Below are 21,357 nucleotides of genomic sequence, written 5' to 3'. Positions count from 1 at the left end.
ACAGACTTCCTTTGCACATGCAACAGGAAGGTCTCATATTACACATCATGTGATATAAACATCGAGCTACTTGTTTGCAGCTGCGTAGTACTCATATCCCAACAAAATGATCCCTCCCACCTCACGCAGAAAGGAATGCTTTCGTAAGGCGGTACTTATTGTGACATGTTCATGCATCATCCGAAACAAAATGAGATCGCTATTATTAATAAACACTTATGAAAACCGCTTGCCCCCCCCCAACACACACATTTTCTAAGAGCTATAAAAAGGTGAAGGGACCCCTGACCGTTAGGTCCAGTCGTGACCGACTCTGGGGTTGCGGCGCTCATCTCGCTTTATTAGCCGAGGGAGCCGGCGTACAGCTTCCAAGTCATGTGGCCAGCATTACTAAGCCGCTTCTGGCGAACCAGAGCAGCACACGGAAACGGCGTTTACCTTCCCGTCGGAGCAGCACCTATTTATCTACTTGCACTTTGACGTGCTTTCGAACTGCTAGGTTGGCAGGAGCAGGGACCGAGCAACGGGAGCTCACCCCGACGCGGGGATTTGAACCGCCGACCTTCTGATCGGCAATCCCTAGGCTCTGTGGTTTAACCCACAGCGCCACCCGCGTCCCATTTCTAAGAGCTATACAGCATCGTAAAATAAGACCGTTCTGAGCATAGGCTCACAGCCTAATAGAAAATAAGCAAAAATCAAAGTTATTCAGGAGGGAAGAAGGAAGCACGCATTCGGGAACCATTCTCACTGCTCTTGCTTCAGCGTGGTTGTATACTGGGGGCGGGAAGGTGTGATTGCCTACGGATCCCATCTTGCAGCCAGGGCTTGAACGAAACAAGCATGTCGCAGACAACGGCCTTTTTTCTCTCTTGCACCCGTGTGCTTTCTCTGTTCTTTTCTCTTCGCAAGAAGCAGTGTCTCAGTACACACAGTGCAAGTGTCAGAGGACTACCTCTTCTGTTCTGCTTGTTCATCTTTGTGTTGACACCCGTCTCATGGTGCCGCACAGAAGGAAACAGTTTCATCTTCTCAGTAGCACATCGGTCTAGGAAGCAGTTAAGCAGTTTGTATTCCATATACAGATCTGCTGCTATGTGCTTTCTGCAGCACCCATGCCTCAGTTTCCCCACTTAATTCTGCAAGGACCCGTTCCCGTCAGGGATGTCCTGAACACACACAGTTTGGAGCTCGGGCTGGTATGCATGGTTCTCTTCCCTCTCCCCATTTTATCCACACAACAGCCCTGTGAAGCAGGTTAGGCTGAGAGTTTTGGTATTTGTCCCGTGGTCACCCAGTGAGGTTAGTGGCTGACCGGAGAGGGAGGGTGTCCCTGGTTGTAGAACACACCACACTTGTTCTACATAAGAAAAGAAGGGTGGTGCTGTATCCCTTGGCACTGGATCCCAGGAACCTGCGAAAATTATCTTGGCTTACTTTTCTAAGAAAGGTGAGTTAGAAATATGCAAAAGAAATGCGTGTTGAGCAACCAGCCATTTCTGCCAAGGAGGTGGGTGGGTGGGTGAGCTTTGCACCTCTTCCTTCTGTCTGGCAGAGGTCCTGGAACAGGCTAGACATCTCTTAAAGGTTTGCTGGCTTAGCGATGCAGCCTTGCAATGGCTTCCTGCTCAGGTCTCCTGCTACTCCTGCACGCACTGACACAACTTGTGCAAACAGCCAGTTAGCAAGGGGCTTCATCTGCCCTCAGCAAGCAAGGAATAAGAGCATCACAGGCATGATTCAGGCATCTGAGTAGAAGCCTGGAATTCTTCCATCATCACTCTTTCCACAATTAGAGCAGCGAAGGGGACCCCCGCCCCTGCTCTCCCACACGTACCAAGACAGTGGGTACGGTCGCTGACCTTCTCGGCGTCAGCTAAATGGTGTTCTTAGACAGTGAGGCTAAGTAAATTAGAATAGCTTCTGATTCATAGTTCAATAGTGCTTCAAGGACATAGGAGCAAAAGGTCTCTCTCAGCTGCTGGTCACAGCCTCTGCCTAAGAGCGGTCCCTTCCGCCAGGATATTTCTTCGCCCATATTCTGGGGTGTTAGGGGAGCGGTAGTACCTCTGGTGGGATATAAGTTGTGCTCCTTCTGGGCTTGTTTGCCCACCCTTTTGGTCTCCACCCTATAATCATCTCTCACCTGTGGCTCCTAGAAGCTGTCTGTAGGCGACAGCGGCCACACCCTGCCAACTTGGCCTCACAACCGTGGGTGCCCGGGACCATGAGTGCCGTGCAGCGTGCATGGCCCTGGCACTGAAATTTGTGGGTACTCGGCCTCTTCATGGCAAATTTTGTGGGTGCTTGGGCACCCAGGACTCCAGGGTGTTGGACCTGTGCCCTGGAAAGTGGCTTCAACTGGCCAACAAACCAGATGAGGGTATCTGATAGGCTTCGAACTTTCCGTGAGTTAGGGACTTGGGAAGACAGGCTGTGGCGGATTGAGCAGACGAGACCAATAGTGGGTCCAATGGCCAAGGCAGCAGTTACTGCACTTGCCATAGAGGGAAATGAGGGGCAGATGGGGCTCGTCCACCTGGGAAGGTAGCCCATCTAGGAGAAGGAAAACTCTGATCCTAAGCCTCTGCTGCCTTGTGAGATATCTCCTGGAGAAGAAAAGGCTAAGGAGTAAACCCTGCACAAATCAGGAGCGGAGTCCCTAAGATGGTTGGATGGCGCCTTGTATGCCTCCTTGTATGCTCCTGCCGTCAAGGTAGTGGCAAACGTATTACAGTGGTGCCCCGCAAGACGAATGCCTCGCAAGACGGAAAACTCGCTAGACGAAAGAGTTTTCCGTTTTGGAGGTGCTTCACAAAACGAATCTCCTATGGGCTTGCTTCGCAAGACGACAATGTCTTGCGAGTTCTTGCTGGTATTCCCCCCCTCCCCGCCCCTTTTTCTAAGCTGCTTATCAGCTGATCCGATCAGCAGATAAGCCGCTAATAGCACTAATAGCGCTAAGCCGCTTATCAGCTGATCCGATCAGCAGATAAGCCGCTAAAAGCCTCTAAAAGCCTCTAATAGCGCTAATCGGCTAATCCTTCAATGGGCTTGCTTCGCAAGACGGAAAAAACCGCTAGACGAAGAGAATCACAGAACGGATTCTTTTCGTCTTGCAGGGCACCACTGTACTCTGCTTTCGTTTGGACCACATCAGCGCAGCCGAGAGGGCAGGGGTCTTGTCATCCGAGCAGCCCAGCACCTCCATACACACTTTGGCGCTGCTAGCGCAGGGGTTTGACTTCATCCCTGGAGGCGCATTCCATTGTCTCTTGAGACAGACAGATGCCAACAACAATTGGTTCATACATTTGGACACATACTTCGATTTTTTATTTTTTTATTTTAGAATTAGGAAGAAAATATAAGCAGAGATAGTGATGCATTGCTGTGGGCGACCCTGTGGCTGCCTTTTTGAAGTTCTGCCCTTTAGTGGCACAGCAGTGTGAGTGCTTCCCATTGACAGACTTTTTTTTCTTTAAAAAAAAAAAAGAATGTAACTGCTAAAAACTGTTGCAGTCTGGTGTGGCTGGGCTTGGGCAGTTGCAGTTGTGCAGCTTTTTCACCAGTGATGCTCTGGGCACGTTTTGGGTGAAGGCCCATTGCTACCTGAGCTCTGGGGAAGCAGGGATACCTTTGGAAAGAATGCATCTCAGTTCTGAAGAATAATCACTTGTTTGTGACACACCTGGAACTCATCTTTTGAAAAGACATTCACTTTCAAATCACTTGATATCCCAGGTGTTCCCAAACACCCAGATTCACTCACTGGATTCAGAAAAGCAGTTTCTCTGCTGCTTCTTTAAACCAAATCTTTTTTTCCCCTTCCCCACCTTTGGGGCCCAAATGAGAGTCATAACCAAAGACAAGGTGTTGAGTGGACCTGTGTTTGCCTAGAACATCATTTTGTGGACAAGTTATACTAAATGATATCTGTTGGGTGGGATTGATTTTAACCCCATGTCAGACTTCACTCTTTGTATTGCTTCTTCCTGGAGTGTTTCGGCCTCTGTGATGCATCCTTGAAATTTGACCATCCCTGTTTGTGCCTTACCTGTCATCATAGAATGCAGCTTGGTTTTCTTGTTCTGCTCACGCCAAGTGACCTTTCCTGCAGGTGCCAAGAGCCTGGCATACAAAAGTTTTTGGATCCTCCAGATTCTGTCCACACACTACTGGGTCCACTGCAGTTCAGACTCACTTCAGGAAGCATTACCATTTGAAGGGCACATGACTTTGGTCTTTTTCCATGTTTTATTTATGTGTTTCATTTCTCTTTCAAGGATCTCAAGGTAGTCTGCATGGTTTTCCTCCTCCTTCCCGTTTCATCCTCACAACCGGTGCTATTTTTCTAGAAAAAGAGATGCCGAAACTCACCCTTGTTCTCTTATAATGGCCCAAGCTCACCCAGTGAGCTTCATGGTCGAGTGGGGAATCGAACCCTGCTCTCCCAGGCCCTAGTCCAACACTCTAACCATTGCACCACACTGGCCCTTGCATCACTTCCTCTTTTCATCCTTCCAGCAGAGGGATGGGGAACGCCTGGTCCAGGAGCCAAATGCTTCTCTCCAGGCCATCCCTATCTGGAATCTATCTCTCCAGGCCACACACACACCAACCACACACCTCACTGGCCTAGCGCTGTCCTTGAACCCTGATCGTGCTTTTTGTTTGCCTGGATGGAGGCCAGAGAGGGGTGGGTGAGTGTGTGTATAGAAACGGCAACATCCACACCTGTCACATTGCCCACAGTTGCTTCTTGCCTCAGAAGCTCAGAAGGGAATGCAGACCTAGGGTTGAAAATGATTCTGCATTCCTCTGCTAACATACATTTGCACCAGAACCAGTGTGCATGCTGCAGGAAAATGCATTGGGTACCATCAAAACATGTCTCACCAGTAAAGCGTAGCCGGGGGGGGCAGGGAGATGTGATCATCCAAGTTAGCATTTTCTCAGTCTATTGAGCAGAAGCCAGCGTTGCAGAATAGGAACACACTAATATGATAACGTCACACAGCACAGGCTTTCAATTCAACATTACTGGGGAGTTGTGGATCAGTGATGCCCACACATCTCTCTTTAACATCTCACTCGGGCTTCAGATCTCTTGTTCCTTCAGATCTCTGCACTAAAAAGAACAGCTTTTCCTAAACCAAACAGAAGATGTTAACAGCTTTTCATCTGTATGAGCTGGAGATGCTTGGCTCTTGCAAGCACCTAACTGATGCACACGGGCAGACATGGGGCGTTCTGCATCAGGTTCCAGTGACAAAATGCATTTTGCTTCCTGCCCTGTAAGATATGCTAAATCTGTAACCTTGGGCTGTCGTATGGAACAACGCAATGCAACATCTCCAGTACAACTTAGTTCAGGGGTCAGCAACCTTTTTCAGCCGTGGGCCAATCCACCGTCCCTCAGACCATGTGGTGGGCCGGATTATTGGGGGGGGGGATGAACGCATTCCTATGCCCCACAAATAACCCAGAGATGCATTTTAAATAAAAGGACACATTCTACTCATGTAAAAACATGCTGATTCCTGGACTGCCTGCAGGCCGGAATGAGAAGGCGATTGGGCCGCATCCAGCCCACAGACCTTAGGTTGCCTACCCCTGACTTAGCTGAAACTGTTACGTTTCACTTTCATGACCACCTCCCAACCATCCCACATTTTTTTGTATCTGCTTTTCAGTGTTCCTTGAAATTTTATCTATTTTTCAAACAATTTCTCATGCATATTTCTTTATATTATCAAGTCCACAAGGCTGGCTTTTAGAACTCTGCAGCACTTGAGTTAGTCCTCCAACTAAGACATTCCCCCAAAACTGGGTTTAAATGACCTTCATCATTCCTTAATTTGCAATTCCATTTTCTCAGAGTCTCCCTGACCAAACTGAGCTTTGTCGGTGTCTGTTGATACAGTCTCCATTAGCAATGGATGAGTTTTCATTCCCCAAGACAACCTGAATTCTACCCCATCCCACTGAGTCATTAACTCATCTCCCTATCTACCCAGCCCCTTCCCCCCCCCTACTTATCCCCTAATAATCCCCCATTTTTCCTACCCCAAGCAGCAGAAAGGTCTTCCATTTCCCCCTCTCCTCCTTTTGGAACACCTCACAGAGATGCACCAAGCCAAAGAACACATTGGAATTTAGTTTCCAAGGACTATTGCATTATTTCCCAGAGGCTACTTTGCATTGCTAAGCAAAGCAACAAGAACAACAGATTGGGAAATGGAAGACTTCACTCAGTTTTCTACCATCAGTTCACGCTGACACATGGAGTAAGTGGGGATTTGAGAGCAGGCTGGCTGACTGGATTTATTATCCAGCTTGGATTAAAATCTAAGCCGAAGGAGGGGGGGGGAATGGGAACAGGGTCATTCTTGTAATATGGATTTACGATAAACACATAACATGAAACATATTAACAGGTAATTAAAACACTAACCAGATACTGCTACTAAGGATTAAATATCACACTGTCACACTGCAAAGCCTGGGTAAATAAACAAATGTTTTTATTGATGTCTGAAAGCTAGCAGTGAGGGTGGCAGGCCTGGTTGTTCTGGGGGGATCATTCTGAAGTTGGGCTCCGCCATGGAGACGGTCCTCCCATTTGTCCCCTCTCCCCAAATCCTGCTGTTGACTGCAAACGGAGCCTCACCTTCCCCCACCAATTTTATGCATCAAATTGGCTGGTATCGGAGGAGGCACTCCAGCAGATATTTGGCTATCAAGCAGTTTAGGGCTTTCGGTAAACTACAGTTCCCCAAACTTAGGTCTCCATCTGTTTTTGGACTACAACTCCCACCACCCCTAGCTAGCTGGGAAGCTAGGACTACAATTCCCATCATCCCTAGCTTAGCATGCAGTAAACCATTAGTAACAACTTGGGACTGAGCTCAGAGCTTTGGGATCAGTGTTCCATGGAATGAGGATTCCATCAGAGTTCCACATTTAATAAACCGGCAGCAAAATTCTGCACCACCCCCAGTTTCTGCACCATTTCCACCGCAATTCACATGACTTGGGTTTGGGTGTCTTACAAAGAGTATAAAGGCTCTGCCTAACCTTAAACTCGTTTAAGTTGCTCATATAAGCTCAGGAACGATGGATCCATAGTGTTTCCAAGGCTCACGCACTGTGGTCTAGCCCAGGGACTGCATGTTCCCTGGTGCCTTAAACCTTTGGGGCATTTGCACAGCTGTGTTAGCCAGAACTTGGATAAAAAGCAGAGACATGCTATTACTTTGCTTGGCTGTTTTCCCCTCCACATTGTCTATACAAATGATAATACAAAAGTCACCTCCCACAAAAATTTCAGCTGGGATAGTTTTTCTTAAAAGTGTTGTGGCAGAATCCTGGCTGTGTCTTCAATTGGGTCTGATTGCAAAGTGGTAGCTCAGAGCTTCTGAAATCCCTTGCAATGGCCCCAGCTGAACTGAGTATTGTTTATTTATATCCCAGCTTTGCTCCAAGTTGCTCAATGGGGCATGCATGGTTCTCTACTCCCTGTTTTATCCTCACAGCTACCCTATGAGGTAGGTTAGGCTGAGAGACCCTAACTGGCACAAGGTTACCCAGTGAGCAAGGATTTGAGTTTAAGTTCGGCTGCCATTCTAGATGGCAAATACTGACAAGTGTCTCTGGAGTTAGCTTATTGGAAACAAATGGATGAAGCAAATGAAATGAGTGCCTCGGGAAGGGTGGGTACCATTTTCCTTGTTGTACCTCCCTTTTTGTCTTGTTTCAGGCGAGTGTTTCTTGCTTTACCCGTCCACTGTACCCGCTAAAATGCGAGGGTGAGGGCAATTCACAGCTCTGCCATTTTGTGATGTTTCCCCTCCACTTTTGCCTTCGCTTTTTGTTTTTAAAAGCTATGGGCCATAGGAGCTAATTGCTAGGGGCTGAGGTCCCTTGCCCCCCCTAAAATATTTGAAGGGGCTGCCCCCCCCCAAGTTGATGGGCATTGCCATTCAAACGGTTTGTGTGCCCGGCATCATGTGATCGGTAAAGCAGGGTAGGGCTTATCTACCCTACCCCCAATTTTATTCAAGTTGGCACCCGTGGCCTATAGCAAGCATGCTTGACCCGGACTGTCCCGAAACCCTGCAAGACAAGGGCCTGTCTTGCAGGAAAGGCGCTGTACAGCTGCAAGCCCCGCGCTGCAACAAGGCAGGGCCGAAACTAGAATTTCTTCCCCACAGTTTGGCACCCTCCCCACATATTTGCGCACACAGGCAGAGGTTGGGAGCCTCCGTGGCGCCCCTCTGGAGGCTGTACCCGGGGCAGAAAAACCTGTCTACCCCCCACCCCCGCTAAGGCTTAGCAACAAGGTGGTCGTTTGGGAATGGGCTCCCTTTCTCCCCGCAGCGCACGCCTTTTCCCTCGGCATTGCGCTCGCTTCTCCTCCACCTTCCAAGCGCGACTCTGGAGGTCGCACGTGTAGCAGCGCCGCCGCCGCCGCCGCCCTCCCCCTTTCCGATCGCAGTCCCCTCCCTCTCTTCTCCCCCTCCCCTGCGTTCCGGCAGCCTCCTCGGCGCGCCGCTCGCCTGGCTGCGCAACGCTCCCCGCCCGCCGTTGGCCGCTGCAGAGAGGGCGAGACAGGAGCCGGGAGACGCTCGCCAGCCCTTGCGCGCAGCCGGGCCCCGATTCCCTGCGCTAGGGCGGAGGCTCCGCCGCCTTCAAGCCCGCGGAGCCCCATTCCCGGGAGGCGAGGTTCTCGGCCAGGCAGCCGGCCTGCCGGAGCCGCGCACCGGCCGCGATGATCGGCGTGAACAGCATCAACAGCAGCGGCAGCGCCGGGCGCCTCCGCTCGCGCTCCATGTGCTCGGTGCGCTACGGGCGCAACTGCCGCGGCATGGAGACCTTCTGCTACGGCTGGCCGCAGCGCTCGCGCACCCTCAAGCCCGTGCTCTACACCGACCTGGTGGTCAGCCGCCTGCAGAGTCGCAGGAAGAAGAAGCAGCCGGTAAGGGATCGGGGTGGGGTGGGCAACGGGGGAAAGGAGGCAGCCCGCCGCCGGAGGCAGCCTCGCCCCGGGTACTGCCGTTGGAAAAAGCCGGAGCGTGGCGCGCGTCTGCGCCACCGCCGGCCTCGCTTCTCCGCTCCACGCGCTCCCGCCCAGCCACAGGAGCCAACTCCTAGGGGCAGAGGTCCCTTTCCCCACCCCTTCCAGTGAAATATTCGTAGGAGCCAATTCCTAGGGGCGCAGGTCCCTTCGGGGCCCCCAATAAAATAGTTGAGGGGGCCGACCCCCACAAAATTGATTGGGATTGCCATTCATATGTTGTCCGTGCACGGCATCTTGTGATTGATTATGCAGGGCGGGGCTTACTCTCTCGCCCCCCCCCCCAATATTTTATTCAAGTTGGCATCCCTGCACACCCAGCAACGCCCAGGCGGAGGAGGCTTGGCTGCCCCTGCTCTCTCTCTCTCTCTTGCGCACACGATTGGGGCCGCGTGGCACCTGCGGCTTCCTCCCCACAGGTGTAAACGGGCATGAGTTGAAAGCAGAGCACGAATGACGCCTCTCCCTCTCTCCCCCACCCTGCTTTCCCCCCTCGTCTCGTGGCCAATTGCAGACTCGCGGCTGCACCTTACGCACGTATAGTTAGAAATGCAACGGGCAGGTGCGCAGAGGATGGCAGCTCCTGTCGCCCATACCGCCCCCGTCGCCCATACAGTCTTGCATCCTGCGAGTCAGAGTAGGCATGTCATGTGGCAAACCCACGCACAGCCCTGGGTAGCTCCCATCGACACCCACACCTCTGGGTGCACGCCTTCGGGTACATTTGTTTCGCGCAGGGGCGATGGGCAGGGCGGCTTGGTACGAATCGTGCTGACGTAAATAGTCCTTTTCAATCAGTGGCGTGTGGGGTTTTTAAAAAAAAAAAGTTTCTCGTTTCGCAGCTCCTACGTTTTCTGAACGAGAAATTCCTGCACACTGCTAACTGGTTGCTGTATGGTATAGAAAAATTAGTTTGCAGCTAATTAAGATATTGGTTCTACCTGGAAGCATCGTGCAAAACCTCTGTAGTCTTTTTGTACATTTTGTCCTTTGACAAATGGGGCTGGGGAAAGGGAGATTCGGAAATGAAGGGGTTTCTATTTTGTTCTCTGGGCTAAGGGTCATAATTCATTGTAGTCTGGAGTGGGTAGCAGCACTGGCGGAGACACGGGGTCCATGGGGCTGCCTAGGAACTTGGAATTTGTGTGCGGAGTCAGCCTCTGGGTAATGAATCATTGGGGATTGGGCTGGACTTGGGAAGCCCTCCTTGCTGCCCTGCCAAGAGGGAGAGAAAGAGAGGGCTGGGGTGGAGAACTGGCAGCAGCAACCACCCCTTGCCCTGTCCTTGCTGCCTAGAGAAAACTAAGCTGAGCAATTGTACGGAGTTAGCAGCTGCCTTCCTCTGGCTCCCTCTCCCTCGGGGCGGCTCAGCGAGAGGGATTGGGCTGACTGGGCTGAATCCCCACTGCTGCAGCACCCAGAAAGAGAACCTGGACCAGCAAAGATGAGGTGTCTTCCCTTTCCATGCTCAGCCCTCTAAGCTGCACTGAGAGAGAGAGAGAGAGAGCAGATAGCAGTGGCAATTTGAACATTCTTTCCAGCCTAGGTACTCCATATTGCGTTGCTTAGAAGAGGAGAAGGCAGGAGCTGTTGCTGCTCCCTTCTTTTTCTTCCCACCACAGTTCAGCTCAGAGGGAGAGAGCTGCGAGACAGCCAGAGTGGTGTAGTGGTCTGAGTGCAGGACTCGGACCTGGGAGATCAGGGTTCAAATCCCCACTTGGGCCAGTCACTGCCTCTCTCTCAGCCTAACGTACCTTACAGAGTTGTTTGCGAGATTAAATGAGGAGTGGATGAATGACATGCTGGACCTTGAGCTTCTTGGAGAAAATAGGTGGCTTATAGGGCACAAAACAAACATGAAGGGGAGTTTATGGGGGGTTCCTGATTTTGTTGAGGGGTGCCCTTTGCTCCCTCCTGCTTTTTCTAGCTTCTGCTAGGAGATTGGGATATTCTGTTTGGTCAGCTCTCTAACTCAACAGCTGAGCGCAGAGCTGCCTGTCTTCAAAATAAAAGTGACCATGTCAAGTTTTGTTTCTTTCCTACTTCAGAACTGCTTCGGGCCACAATATTTTTATGAAGAAATGCAACACTATTTGATTAGTTTTCCACTCATCTTTATGGCCCAGTTATGGGACGCCGGTGGCACTGTGGGTTAAACCACAGAGCATAGGACTTGCCAATCAGAAGGTTGGCGGTTCGAATCCCCGCAACAGGGTGTGCTCCCATTGCTCAGTCCCAGCTCCTGCCAACTTAGCAGTTCGAAAGCACGTCAAAGTGCAAGTAGATAAATAGGGACCGCTCTGGTGGGAAGGTAAACGGCGTTTCTGTGCGCTGCTCTGATTCGCCAGAAGCGGCTTAGTAATGCTGGCCACATGACCTGGAAGCTGTATGCTGGCTCCCTCGGCCAATAAAGCGAGATGAGCGCCGCAACCCCAGAGTCGGCCACAACTGGACCTAATGGTCAGGGGTCCCTTTACCCTTTACCTTTATGGTCCAGTTAGTTGGGGATTTGGACTTCTTCTAATTTTTATTTTATCTTTGTGTGTGTGTGTGAGCGTTCAGTTCTGTTCATACAAGGGAGTAGGGGGTGTTTTTTGAGGGGGTGGGGTAGGGAAGGATACCAAGCCTAATGGCACACGCCATATGAAAGTGAGGAGCAGTTGGAGGCTCGGTGCTCTCCGTCACTCAGCTGACGCGCACAGAGATTTTTGGCACCCCTTGCTTCCAGGCAGAAGCTGCAGCCGCCCCCTCCCAACGTGTTTGCCAGCATGCAGCAGCTCTTGGCACCCAACACTCGGCGGCCGCTATTGAGGATTCGCGTGGAACAACGGCTAGTGTGTTCACTTCTCAGCAATATATATAAAGGTAAAGGTAAAGGTACCCCTGCCCGAACGGGCCAGTCTTGACAGACTCTGGGGTTTGTGCGCCCATCTCACATCTATTGGCCGGGGGCCAGCGCTGTCCAGAGACACTTCCGGGTCACGTGGCCAGCGTGACAACGCTGCTCTGGCGAGCCAGAGCCGCACACGGAACGCCGTTTACCTTCCCGCTGGTAAGCGGTACCTATTTATCTACTTGCCCCCGGGGGTGCTTTCGAACTGCTAGGTGGGCAGGCGCTGGGACCGAGCAGCGGGAGCGCACCCCGCCGCGGGGATTCGAACCGCCGACCTTTCGATCGGCAAGCCCTAGGCACTGAGGCTTTAGCCCACAGCGCCACCCGCGTCCCCTCAGCAATATATATATATATATATATAAACAGGCTTGGGGAGAACCTTTTTCAGGCAGAGGACCCATGTTCCTTTTGGGCAATCTTTGAGGGGAAAAGGACTATGTCAGTAGTAGGCAGGACCCAAACCAGAAGTGGGTGGAGCAGTAAAAATGCACCTCTGTTGAGTAGGCTAGTTTCTACACAAGCCCCTTCTCCAACTTCCATCCAGGCAAGAGACCCCAACAGAGTTTGAGGTCTGGTCTGTGACCGTAATAAAGTTCATTCAACTCATTCAGAGTTTGAGGACACATTCCAGCCTAGAAGAAGCCCTCAAGGGTGGCATCATACAGGGCCTGTGAAGGGCGTGGCCTGGGGATGGGCGTGGCCAAGGAGCGCCCGAGGACCAGGTAGGGTACCGTATTTTTTGCTCTATAAGACTCACTTTCCCCCCTCCTAAAAAGTAAGGGGAAATGTGTGTGTGTCTTATGGAGTGAGTGCAGGCTGCACTGCTATCACAGAAGCCAGAACAGCAAGAGGGATTGCTGTTTTCACTGCGCAGCGATCCCTCTTACTATTCTGGCTTCTGAAATTCAGAATATTTTTTTTTCTTGTTTTCCTCCTCCAAAAGCTAGTTGCGGCTTGTGGTCTGGTGGGTCTTATAGAACGTCTTATAGAACGAAAAATACGGTAGTTGAGCTGCTAATTAACTCGAAGGCACGGCCATTTGGAGAGCCTTCTAACTTGCAATTATAGTTGTACCTTGGTTGTTGAACAGAATCCGTTCTGGAAGTCTATTCGACTTCTGAAAACGTTCGACAACCGAGGCGCGGCTTCCGATCGACTGCAGTAGCTTCCTGCACGTAGTCGGAAACCTCAGAAGCTGCTTCGGACGTTCAGCTTCCAAAGAACGTTTGCAAACCGGAACACTCACTTCTGGGTTTGCGGCGTTCGGGAGCCAAAACAGTCAACTCCCAAGGCATTCGGTTTCCAAGGTACGACTGTATGTGATTCAATGAAATGTGTCCCCCAGCCATCCCTTGGAGGTGCAAGGGACTTCCTGGAGGAAGAGCAGGAGCGGCTAATTAGTTCCCTTGAGTTCTCCTCCTCCCTGTCTCCCCTGGTCATTCCCCCCAGCCACAGCTCAGTAAGTGGAAGTATATAGGACAATGCGGGTTCTGGGACAAAGAGGGAGAAAAGCGTAAGGAAAAGAACCACAGCTGCTGATGTGGGCCTGATTCAGAGAACACCAGCTCTTTGCTAACATGTCCACAACATTAGAGTTATCCTTCCCCTTTGCAGGCAAAGCTCAGGTGTGTCCCCCCCCCCCCGTCCCACAGAGGCCATTACTTGAGAGGTGAGGAATGCAATTACCCCTAACTTGGTGGATTGATTGAGATGTTCAGCATCCCTTTCCTTCTGCAAATCATTCTCCCCAGGGTGAGGGAGACGGGGGAATTATCTGGTGAGAAAGTCTATCTCTTTGATTTTGCTTTACTCACTGTTCAGCCAAATATTTGCCTTGCCTTGCTTTTGAAAGCTGCTTGCATCCTGTCTGCACAGCCTGCCGATGGGTCGCAGATGTTTCCTCTACACCAGGAGTGGCTAACCTCAGGGCTTCCAGATGTTGTGGAACTCCTGCTTCGAGTATGGCCACTGGTCAGGGTGAAAGGACTTAGATTTCATAGAATCGCAATGCAGGAACCTCTCCACAGCCATCGCTGGGTGGGCTCGAACCACCAACCTTCTGGTTAGCAGCCAGGTGCGTTAACCCACTGCACCATGAGGCTTCCAGCATCTGGAAGGCAACAGGTTTCCCATCCCTGTTCTAGAGCAAGACCTTCAGAGCAGTTTATCTCTTTCCCTGAGGTTTTGGAAATTGCCTGCCCCAGGCTGAGGGAAGAACATTTTTGGTGAGGCCAGCAAGTTCTGCGCTCTTCCAGATAAGGCTGTGACCTTCCTAAAAAGTCTCTCCCATCAATATAGCTGTGGCTGCTTTAGTTTTTGACGTCTGCCTGCCCAGAGTTAATGAAGAGCTTTTAACTAACTCAGGTGAGAAGAAAAATGAAGCTGTTTTTCTTACGGTTCATAAAGCCTCATCCTGGGCAGCTATATAATTGCTTCTATTTTTGACGGCACATTTCATCTCCCGGGGGGCAGAATGGTGCATTGGTTGAAATTCTTCAAGGTTTCAAATATGAGGAGGAAAGGCTCCGTGAATTTAACGATGGTAGCTGGTTTTGTGAGTGATTTCAGCTCAAAGTGCAAGAGGTTCACATAACATTAACAGCAGTGTTTGAAATTAGCCAGGCACATTTTGCACCTCGCTAACGACCACCTGGTGGCGCTGTGGGTTAAACCACAGAGCCTAGGACTTGCCGATCAGAAGGTCGGCGGTTCGAATCCCCGTGACGGGGTGAGCTCCCGTTGCTTGATCCCTGCCCCTGCCCCTGCCAACCTAGCAGTTCAAAAGCACGTCAGAGTGCAAGTAGATAAATAGGTACCACTCCGGCGGGAAGGTAAACGACGTTTCCGTGCGCTACTCTGGTTCGCCAGAAGCGGCTTAGTCATGCTGGCCACATGACCCGGAAGCTGTACACTGGCTCCCTCGACCAATAAAGCGAGATGAGCACCACAACCCCAGAGTCGGTCATGACTGGACCTAATGGTCAGGGGTCCCCTAACGACCACCTGAGACCAAGTGAAGATGTCTGGGTGCCAGGATGGTGCCTGACATTTCCACCATCTGGAGGTGCATCCTGGGGATCATTGGATTGGGGCAGTTTTCACACACTAATACCCCACCCTGTAGAGTTCTATCAGTTATATTTCATCTGCGCAATCAGAATGAATTTCAGGAACCTAAATGCTGTTAGCCTGAGCAGGAGCAATGAACAGTTAACTGTTGTTGCTTGTCTTCACTTAACCACCCATCTGCTCTGCTCACAGTTGTGAAGAATATTCTTATTTTATGAATGGTTCATGTCATCATTAAGAAAAAGAGCTTGGAATAGGTCAATAGATATGTGGATGGTCCCTGGATCAAGTGACTTTTCTTCCTTAAGTTCTTCGAGTTCTAAACCTAGCTCAAGGTTGTCATCTGAACTAGCCAGCTGTTTACCTGAGGAGAATAATAATAATAATAGTAATAATTTATTATTTATAGCCCACCCATCTGGCTGGATTTCCCCAGCCACTCTGGGCGGCTTCCAGCAGAATAGTAAAATACAATAGTGTATATTAAAATACAGTAGTCTATCAATCACAGTCACTCCCATCATTTGAAAAAGAAGACTTTAGAGCCGCTTTGCCCAAAAATGGCAACTAGACTTTCAATTTCGGCAATTGCAACCTTGGTTTAAGCAGCCATTTGGTACCCAGCTTATATATCTGAGGTTCAAACACTGGATAGTAGATGTAACCCATGGTTGAGCATTCCAGCTCTGATTTAGTTTCCCCCTTGGAAATGGAGTTGTAGCCCAGGGAAGGCCCTAGCCTAGATGTAGAATTTAGCTGTAAAAATGTAGTCCCCAGCATCTCTTTCAGGTTTGAAAAGACCCCTACCTGAAACCGTAGGAAGTTGCTGTTTGGTGTCAATGATACCAGGCTAGACAAACCAGTGGTCTAACTCTTGTATAAAGCAGTTTCCTAGGGTCCTTTCTACCTGGCAAATCCCTTAAATGCGTCCTGGTGAAAACCAAAGACTTAAAAAGAAGCCACATGCCTGCCATACTTAAGAAAGGATCATACAGTGAATAGATTTGGTTCCTTTTGACCCTACAGCAAGCATGGCCAAACTTGGCCCTCCAGCTATTTTTATATATATAATTTTTGTTGGTTTTGCACACGTTTTCCAAACATAACATCCCATCTTATACAATATAACAAACCTTTGGCTATCACAGCCTAGGACTTCCGTCAACCTCGATTAATGGTTTTCTAACTTTCTTTCTGATTTTGCATTTTATTTTAATACTGTATTTTTTTGATCTATAAGACTCACTTTTTCCCTCCTAAAAAGGAAGGGGAAATGTGTGTGCGTCTTATGGAGTGAATGCAGTCTGCGCAGCTATCCCAGAAGCCAGAACAGCAAGAGGGATTGCTGCTTTCACTGCGCAGCGATCCCTCTTGCTGTTCTGGCTTCTGAGATTCAGAATATTTTTTTTCTTGTTTTCCTCCTACAAAAACTGTGTGCGTCGTGGTCTGGTGCGTCTTATAGAGCGAAAAATACGGTAGTCATTGCTATAAAATCCAAATCTTAAATAAACTCTTTCTTAGTCCTTTTTTGCAATAATTCATATAATTCAAAACTTCTTGCAACCCAACAAGCGATGTCAATTGATTACAGTTGCCTTTCAAATATATCATTCTTCCAATCTTTCAGGAAAGTCTGGTCTTGCTGGTTCCAAATTTTCCCAGTTAATTTTGCCAACTCGGCATAGTCCACCAGTTTCATCTGCCACTCTTCTTTTGTTGGTAGTTCTTCTTGCTTCCATTGCTGGGCTAATAGTTTTCTTGCTGCTGTTGTCACATATAAAAACATTTTTTTATCATGTTTATAAATCTCTGTATCGGCTATACGACCCTCCAGCTATTTTTGGGACTACAATTCCCATCATCCCTGACCACTGGTCCTGTTAGCTAGGGATGATGGGAGTTGTAGTCCCAAAACAGCTGGAGGGCCGAATTTGGCCGTGCCTGCCCTACAGTGTTTCCCAAACCTGGGTCTCCAGCTGTTTTTGGACTAGACTACAACTCCCATCATCCCCAGCTAGCAAGAGTCAGGGATGATGGGAATTGTAGGGAAGGGTCAGGCATCTATTCCCAGATCTTCTGCTCTTGTTTTCCTTGGAGATATAAAAGAAGGCTTTTATTCAGTGTATGGATGGAAAGTATTGGGTTGACTTGTAAGAGGTATGTGACATTTTGACATATTTCTGTTAAAAGGCTAGTCTTTTCTTAAACGAGTTTTAAAAGACTCAATATAACTGAAACTCCTAAAGCATATCTTTTTAAAAATATCTGCTTTTTTGTGTATGTTGGGGAGTAACCCCACCTCCTTAAAAAAAAACCCCTGCATTTTACTTATCAGCAACCTTACAGAAGCTGCTCCATGGTTTTTGCTCTTTCAGACTTCTGTTTAGAATAAACAAACAGTCTACTTAATATTATTATTATTATTATTATTCATCACTTTTCTCCCCCCAAAAAGTGAAGCAGCTTATGAAAATGAACATTGGAAACAAATATAAAAATGCACAAAGATGGGGACGTGCAGCCTTGCCCACTAGAGAAGACTGACTGGTAAAAACTATTGGACTTGGCTCAGATGGCAAAGTTAACATGCTTAATTAAAGAAAATTAGAGCAAACGCCATTACTGGCATTTGTTAAGGATTAGAAATTTCTTACGGACCTTTTGAGTGAAAGAGAAAATGAACTTGTAGTAGCTGGAGTTGAAGATGGGGAAAAATACTGGTTTATAGGAAGAATGGTTGGATCTTACTGACTGAATACTGTATCTTTATTCTTAATTCTCTCTTTAGTTTTTTTCCCCTCGTCTTTTCTCCTTTCTCCTTTTTTGCTTTTTTTTTTTAGACTAAGTAGCTATTTTACATCAGCCTATTATAAAAAAGATACTTAGTAATGGGCATGTATTTTTTGTATATCTCTGAATAAGTATGGGTATCCTAAAATACGCAATTACTATATATAGAAAACAGATCCGGCTCCACACCACTCAAAGATAGGTAGGAAATTAAGGTCCAAAGCCCTGGGTGAATAACAACATTTTTGCCTGGCACCTAAAAAAAAAGGCAGTGATGGTGCCAGGTGTGCTGCCCTGGGGAGAGCATTCCGTAAATGAGGAGTCACCACAGAGAAGGGCTGTTCTTGAGTTGTCACCCTATGGACCAGGGGTCAGCAAACTTTTTTTTAGCAGCGGCCCGGTCCACTGTCCCTCAGACCATATGGTGGGCCAGACTATATTGGGGGGGGGAAATAAATGAACGAATTCCTATGCCCCACAAGTAACCCAGAGATGCATTTTAAATAAAAGGACACATTCTACTCATGCTGATTCCCGGACCGTCTGCAGGCTGGATTTAGAAGGCGATTGGGCAGGATCCGGCCCCTGGGCCTTAGTTTGCCTACCCATGCTCTGGACCTCTCTCAGATGGGGCACAGCCACAGTTTCTGAACTGTCTTCAAAGGCAGCCCCACCTATAATGCATTTCCGTAGACAAGAAAAGTAAGGATATCCCTGTCCAGCTAGAGGCATAGCTGGGCCACCAGCCCAAGCTGATGGAAGGCCCTTCATGCTACCACATAAGCCTCAAGCGACAGTAATGGCTCCAGACGTGCCCCCAAGCTATGTACCTGCACCTTCAGAAGGGATGTACAGTGGTGCCTCGCAAGACGAAAAGAATCCGTTCTGTGATTCTCTTCGTCTAGCGGTTTTTTTTGTCTTGCGAAGCAAGCCCATTGACGGATTAGCGGCTTTTAGCGGCTTATCTGCTGATCGGATCAGCTGATAAGCGGCTTAGTGGCTTAGAAAAAGGGGGGAGGGGGAAAAACCAGCAGGAACTCGCAAGACATTGTCGTCTTGCGAAGCAAGCCTATAGGAAATTCGTTTTGCGAAGCACCTCCAAAACGGAAAACTCTTTCGTCTAGCGAGTTTTCCGTCTTGCGAGGCATTCGTCTTGCGGGGCACCACTGTAATCCAAGGAGAACAGGCCATGCCTCATCTGTCCAGTTTAGGACCCCACACACTGACAGAACTCCAGCCTTACCTGAATTGAGCTTCAGATATCAGTCTAATACGGGCATCCCCAACCTTCGGCCCTCCAGATGTTTTGGACTACAATTCCCATCATCCCTGACCACTGGTCCTGTTAGCTAGGGATCATGGGAGTTGTAGGCCAAAACATCTGGAGGGCAGCAGGCTGAGGATGCCTGGTCTAATACATCCACTGCCCTGGATATTAACAATTAAAAAATGTGGGCTCTCTTTTGTAACCTTTGGAAACATTTTTGTTCCCCTTTAAATGAAGCGGAGGAAAGCTTTTCATCACTTGTAGTTTGGCATTTGGCAGGGTCGTTGGGGTTTCGAAGCAGTTGCATTTGGAGAATCAATCCAGCCCGCAGACCCGACAGCTGACCCGAGGGCTAGATCCAGCCCCCTAAATGGCGCTGAGGACCATCACTTCCAGTCCCATAATTATTCCCTCCAGTGCTTTTGGTGAGCCCGCATAGAACAGATCAACCGTTTTTCCTGTATCTGGTAAAGTAGGTTTTTGGGGTGCATTGTTAGCAATATGCTGATGATATATAGATCTTTTTTTATTAAATTTGTGACTTCTATAATCGGAGTAAACATTATTGAGATCTCTCTGTAAGCCTGCAATCTCCCAGTGTGGTGTAGTGGTTAAGAGCGGTAGACTTGTAATCTGGGGAACCGGGTTCGCTTCCCCTCTCCTCCACATGCAGTTGCTGGGTGACCTTGGGCCAGTCACACTTCTCAGCCCCACTCACCTCACAGAGTGTTTGTTGTGGGGGAGGAAGGGAAAGGAGAATGTTAGCCGCTTTGAGACTCCTGAAGGGGAGTGAAAGGCGGGATATCAAATCCAAACTCCTTCTCCTCCTTCTTCTTCCCTGTTAATGAGGGTAAACACTATAATTAGCAGCACAATTGTATGTACAAGGACCCTGGAGCAGGGCTGTCTTAAGCATATGCAGCGCCTGGGTGCAAAGATCCACACGGCGCCCCCCAACGGTTGCCCAGGCCTAGGCGCGCAGGATGGCGGAGCTGGCCGGCTGCCTCAGCGTCTCGCTGGCTTGGTCGCCCCCAAACTCATGGCACAGAGCTGCCTGCAGCAGAAAAGCCTGGCGCAGTGCTCTGACCGACAGAGATTGAGACCCCGGAGTCAACTCTCTTTTAAAAAATAAAAACTTTTTTATTAGGGTTTTTTTTAACATATCATTTTCAACAGTAATTAAACATACTTTTACATCTTATTCAAATTTTTGACTTCCATCAATCCAGTCTGAAAATTTTCCAATCTAACTCTCAGTATTCATTTCTTATCTTCCCTATTACATTTCAAACTCGTTACCAATATCTCTTTTTCTACTTTGTAACACTTTGTATATTTCTCCTTACAAAACTTCTTGTAGTCCTACTAGCGTAATTTGTTGATTACAGTTGCTCTTCAAATAATTCATATGCTTCTTCCAATCTTCTTTAAATCTCTGGTCCCCCAGGTTTCAAATCCTTCCTGTCATTTTGTCCAATTCTGCATAGTCCATTAATTTCGTCTGACCCCAGACTCAACTCTCGGTCCCTGGACTCTCGGCCTGGCGCCCCTGAGAGCCCGGCTCCCGGGTGCCCTTCACCCCTAGCACCTATGGGTAAGAAGGCCCTGCCCTGGAGGAAAGTCTCTGTTTTCAGCGAAGCTTACTTTCACATAAGCACGTGCAAGATTGTGACGCTACAGCTACGAATTCAATTCCCACTGATTGTGGAGGAGAAATTTTCAGCGCTGCTAACCCCTGGAAACTGCCTTTCTGGCTCCTGTAGCTTGTTTGCCTCTGCTACTCATCTGTAGCATCATTTTGGATTGCGTATCTTTTATCTGAGCTTCTGTGATTAGTTTTTTTTTTAAAAAAAAAATAACCTCTGGTCTTCCTGGAGGGAGTTGACCTTCCTGATTCTCCCCCTCCCCCACTTCAGCTCCCTCTTATCTAATCCCTTCTTATCACCGTGTTGCACATTCTGAACAATTTTCACTCCCATGCATACGAACTGGGCTGGCGTTGGTTCTCGTTTCCAAGCACTTGACATCTCAAACTGGGCTGCATCCACTGCTTAGGATTAAATGCTGTGTTGCCTCTTATCGTTAGTTACTCTAAACATGAATGACATATGCATCTTAAGAACATTGGGCTGAGTTGTTGCACTGGTGGAAGCAAGCACAAAAAGCCCTGCTAATGAAGCGGGGACCTCCCCAAATCCCCTTGGAAGGGTCCGAGGACCCCCAGAACAGTGCACAGAGGGGGGGGGAGGAATTTGCTCT

General features: G+C 48.9%; 1 protein-coding gene across 3 annotated transcripts in view; it reads left to right on the top strand.

Annotated features, from left to right (window-relative positions):
* PSD (pleckstrin and Sec7 domain containing) overlaps window positions 1-21,357 on the top strand; it is a gene marked incomplete at its 5' end in the record, with an annotated part of 91,979 nt that overhangs the window by 40,945 nt on the left and 29,677 nt on the right. The window lies entirely within an intron of this gene.

This window comes from Podarcis vaucheri (assembly GCF_965113315.1).
Source record: "Podarcis vaucheri genome assembly, chromosome: 5".
In the NCBI taxonomy this organism is placed as follows: domain Eukaryota; kingdom Metazoa; phylum Chordata; class Lepidosauria; order Squamata; family Lacertidae; genus Podarcis; species Podarcis vaucheri.
Note: the sequence above shows the minus strand (reverse complement) of the source record. Positions and strands in the feature narration are given on the sequence as shown.